The following is a 5459-nucleotide window of genomic DNA, read 5'->3' as shown; positions in this document are numbered from 1 at the left end:
CTCTGTGTCCCGTGTTATGTCCCAAAAAGAATACATAGAACTCTTGTATTTGAACTGTCTTTACTTGTTGAGTTTCACTAGATTGTCCAATTCTTTGGGGATTTTTATAGTAACTGAAAATTTATAATACTCAACAGTGTAATGTTGGAGACAGCTGATTTTGTGAAATCAGAATAGGGTTAAGAGATTTGATTGTGCTTGTGCAAATCTTCCCAGCTCCCAGATTAGCAGGTTGGGTTTGAATCTAAGTAAACACTTCATATAGGAAAACTTGTAGTAATCCCATAATGTACCAGCGAAAAACCTAAAAATAAATTAGGATTATATTTACGGGTTGTAGATATTTTCCTATGTTCATAACAAGGGCACACAGATACCAATAACAAGGGCACACAGATACTAATTGAAGGCGTACCTGGCCCTACCAGCTTGATATTTATATATACACTTTTTTGATATTTATAAAAGATCTAAAAGAACACATCACAAGTGGCTCAAAAAAATCCCAGCAGAAGTGACATATCAAACATATTGTCGGATCTGAAGAAAACAAGGGGTATTCAATTTTTAATTATCTTATTCACGTAAAACCGTTAACTCGCTGCTGTTTCAAAACAAACGGTGGGATCACCTTCTTAAGCGATTCGATTTTCGTCCGAAAATTTTACAGGAATATGTAAGATACTTGGGACCGTGAAATAGACTGCATTTAAAATTTAGAGTACAAATTTATGTTAGGCGGAATTTGGCAAATGTTTTAGTAGTCCAAGGAATCCAAATATAAGAATAATTTATAATTTTTATATTTAAAATTAAATTATTTATAATATCATTAATCATGAATTTGACATATAAGGTTATAATTCTTTTTTGTCACACCTTCAAATGGTTTAAGCCGGTGAATATAACATTTTAATTTTTTTTGTTAGTAGGTTACTAAAATTTGGAATGACACGAAAAATTCATTAAACTAATTGGTTTCTTGGGAATTAGACTTTGCACGAGTTAAGGCATTTTTACCTTGAATTCGGTGCAGGCTAACCCTAGCCGCCCAAGTCCCACCCCTATTAACAATACAATAACATCACTCCGCTGAGTGTCATAATCTTGGGTATTTGTGTTTGATATGGACATAAGTTAGATATAAGTAAAAAGTGCAAAATAATTTAATTTAATTAGTCTATCTTTTTCTTCTCATTTATATTATTTATGTAACAATTCACATCTTTTACATAATAATTTTTTCATATATATATATATATATATATATATATATATATATATATATATTGTACTATGATGTAATCGGAGGGGATGTGGATTTATTTTAAAAAATAAAAAAATAAGAGCATATTGTCACGCCCCGCCTATGGAGGTTGTGCCACGCAGGCGACAGGCAGACGCTGAGGAGGATGCTGTATGGCAACTGCATGGCAAGTGGAGTTTCTAGAGTCTTCCGGAGTAGTCTAGAGTTGTGTGGAAGATTCTAGATATGTGTAGAAATATGTAGAAGTGTGTGGAAGGTTCTAGAGTTCTCCAGAGTTGTGTGGAGTAGTATGGAGAGTTCTAGAATGTTGTAGATATTTATGGATAAGTATGGAAGTGTGAAGAAGGTGGGAGAAGATTCTAGAGAATCGATCTCCACCATCGGTTAAAATGCATCCTAGCCGTCCATTGGGGATGGGGATGCCTATAAATAGAGGTAGGACTTCATTTTGTGGACAACAAGTCCTAGAGTGAGTCTTGAGAGCCTTGTAGAGAGCTTGAGTGTTAGCCTTGTACAAAGCATTCTTTGAAGTAATAGAAGTGTTCTTTCCTTGCCAACTTAAGTGCCTTAGTGTGTGTGAGTGTGCAAGCCAAGTGAGGAGAGGGCAAGGGCAACTACAACACTAGTAAGCGCACGAGGGGAGTGTGTTGGCTAAGGTGTGCACGGGAGTTAGGCTGACCAAGTACTTGCGAGAGTGAAAGCAACGTCTTGGTGCCGCACGGGAGCAGCTAGAGTGGTGCTGAAACTCTAAGCCCGTGACAGTTGGTATCAGAGCAGGTTCGTCAAGGGAGCTTTGTTGGAGTAGACATGGCTAGCGGAGGAGACCACCAAGTCCACATCTTAGAGCAGAGCTTAGAGGAGAAGCTTGCCACACACTTGGTCTACACGGAGACTAAGTTTAATAGGCTCGAGAGAAGGATGGCGGAGCTCTACGAGCTGATTGATGGCATCGCCAACAAGGCGCAAGAGAAAGAAAGGGACTTGCATGATCGGGTAGACGACTTGCGCATGGAGATTGCTGAGTGCAAGAAGGAGTTCTCACAGGCGCGCGAGGTCGTGGTGAAGCCAAGGAAGAAGAAGGCGCCGGAGCCCAAGGAGTACGATGGGGCAAGGAATGCGCGCCAAATTGACAACTTCTTCTGGCACATGGAGCGGTACTTCGAGTGCATGGAGATCGAGGATGATGAGGAGAAGGTGCAGACAGGCACTATGTACCTCACGGACACTGCCGCTCTATGGTGGAGGCAGCGCTTCACCGGTAGAGGCGCAAGAGCAGTTGACACATGGGAGGAGTTTAAGAGGCAGCTTAAGAGGCAGTTCTATCCCGAGTGCGTTGAGGACCTCGCCATGATCAACCTAAGGCGCCTGAAGCAGAAGGGCAGCATAAGGAAGTATGTGAAGGAGTACTCCAACTTGATGCTGGAGATCCCAGAGATGCCGGAGCGGCAACGCGTGTGCTTGTTCATTGATGGGTTGCAGTCTTGGGTAGCCACAGAGCTGAGAAGGAGGGAGCCTAGAGACTTGGCATCCGCAATGGCTATAGCGGAGCGCCTTGAAGACTTTAGGCACGATGACAAGAGGGCCATGTCTCCCAGGAGGGACCATGGCAAAGGTGGGGGAGACCAGCGCTTTAAGAAACGTGGCTCGCCCAAGTCTAGTGATGATGAGCACAGCGATGAGGAGAGACGCCCACGCCATGATAAGGGCAAGGACCGTGGAGAGAGGTCCAAGGCTAGTGGCAAATGGGAGCGCCGCGATAAGGGTAAGTGGGAGCCGAAGTGTTACTTGTGCGAAGGGCCGCACATATTGCGACACTGCCCCAACAAGAAGGCCATGAGCGCCCTTGTGAAGGATAAGGGCAAGGGCAAGGTGGACGATGCGGGCAGCGATGAAGATAGGTGCATGGGGGCTATGCAGATGCTGAGTAGCATGGCGCATGACACCAAGAAGAAGGTTAAGGCAAAGAAGGTAGCTGGGGTGCGCTATGTGGATGCGCAGGTTGGTGGCAAAGCCGTGCAAGCGTTGGTAGACACGGGCGCTACACACAACTTCATTACCCCGGAGGAGGCGCAACGACTTGGCTTGGAGATGCGCAAGACGGAGGGCTGGATCAAGGCCGTTAACTCCGAGGAGGCACGCGTGAGTAGAGTGTGCAAGGAGGTGGAGCTATGCATGCAAGGATGGAAGGGCAAGGCTGACTTCCAGGTTGCGGAGATGGACGACCACGACATGGTGCTGGGGCTGGAGTTCATGGATAGGAACAACGCCGCGCCACTACCATGCCTTGGTGCGTTGATGATACTTGGAGGCGAGGAAGACAAGGCCGCATGCATGGTGCCGCTCGTGGGCAGGAAGGAGAGTCCAGAGGTGGCAATCAACACGATGGAGCTCGTGAGGACCTCACATCTCCCGAAGGGCGCTCGTACGTTTGGGCTAAGGACATATGCGCAAGTGCTGATGACCTGCGAGAGGCTGGGTCAGCTGAAGAAACCGTGACGAGGGCGTCACGGAAATGGGTGGGGGAGAATGTCACGCCCCGCCTATGGAGGTTGTGCCACGCAGGCGACAGGCAGACGCTGAGGAGGATGCTGTATGGCAACTGCATGGCAAGTGGAGTTTCTAGAGTCTTCCGGAGTAGTCTAGAGTTGTGTGGAAGATTCTAGATATGTGTAGAAATATGTAGAAGTGTGTGGAAGGTTCTAGAGTTCTCCAGAGTTGTGTGGAGTAGTATGGAGAGTTCTAGAATGTTGTAGATATTTATGGATAAGTATGGAAGTGTGAAGAAGGTGGGAGAAGATTCTAGAGAATCGATCTCCACCATCGGTTAAAATGCATCCTAGCCGTCCATTGGGGATGGGGATGCCTATAAATAGAGGTAGGACTTCATTTTGTGGACAACAAGTCCTAGAGTGAGTCTTGAGAGCCTTGTAGAGAGCTTGAGTGTTAGCCTTGTACAAAGCATTCTTTGAAGTAATAGAAGTGTTCTTTCCTTGCCAACTTAAGTGCCTTAGTGTGTGTGAGTGTGCAAGCCAAGTGAGGAGAGGGCAAGGGCAACTACAACACTAGTAAGCGTACGAGGGGAGTGTGTTGGCTAAGGTGTGCACGGGAGTTAGGCTGACCAAGTACTTGCGAGAGTGAAAGCAACGTCTTGGTGCCGCACGGGAGCAGCTAGAGTGGTGCTGAAACTCTAAGCCCGTGACAATATGGTCCATTTATATATGGTTTAATATGGTTGGATTATATTATGGCACGTCAAAAATATTGGTAATAAAAGAGGCACCACATGATAAGTTGGAGACGTGTGAGTGGTGTGGTCCTAGAAGATATTCATGTTCTCGAATATCCTAAAAAGTTGAACATATACCGCAGGCTCTGTATCAACGGGCGTCCACACACCGATTTCCTAATACCATTCAACTCCTCTTTCTCTCTCCTCCCTTTCTCTCTCTATATATACATACTCTTCTTCCATTCATATTTCATTATATACACTTGTTTGAGAAAAAAGAAATTGTAGAGAGAGAAAATGTCAACAATGGTGGGTATGTGTATGGGTGAGCTAAGTAAGCTGAGAGAGAAGGTTGAAGCTCGGAGGCCATTTCTGCTCCTAAAACCCAAAAGAAGAAGAGAAGCTGCTGCTGCTGCTGTTCATGATCATGAGAAGGAGGAGCAACAAACTCAGGCCAACCATGACAATTCACTGTCAGACGAATCCACTATTTTTCTCATCATGGACCGTTTTGCCCCTTGTTGAAGCTTAAGCCAGTAAAGAAGAGGATGGGTTGATTATACTGTTATGCAAGGATACATATATATATATATTTTTTGCGTGTGTTATATGTATCCATGTGTATATTTGTTTTGATTTTAATTTGTATCTAGCTCTTGCTATGCAATATTTGGATAGTTTCAGCAATAATATTTGAAAATCAATCAATTATATATCATCTTTATTTCTCTTACGATATTATGAATCTGTGTGATAGGCTTACCGAAAAAAGAAAAACACTTTGATTAAATTGGAGAAATTAATTAAAAAGTACTGATTTTTCATTAGGTACAAACAAATTCACTTGGTGTTAGTGTCAAAAAAATTAAAAATAAAAAATTCAATTACCTCATGCGAAGAGGGGTTGTTGGTGGTGAATTATGACATGTTCAAAGTGACCAAACTCCTCCTACACACCGTAGA

The sequence above is a fragment of the Cornus florida genome, unplaced genomic scaffold, assembly GCF_030987335.1.
Source record: "Cornus florida cultivar Cherokee Brave unplaced genomic scaffold, ASM3098733v1 CherokeeBrave_3.0.0_Hap2_Chr02, whole genome shotgun sequence".
In the NCBI taxonomy this organism is placed as follows: Eukaryota; Viridiplantae; Streptophyta; class Magnoliopsida; order Cornales; family Cornaceae; genus Cornus; species Cornus florida.
The sequence above is the reverse complement of the archived record's forward strand: the minus strand, read 5'-3'. Positions refer to the sequence as shown.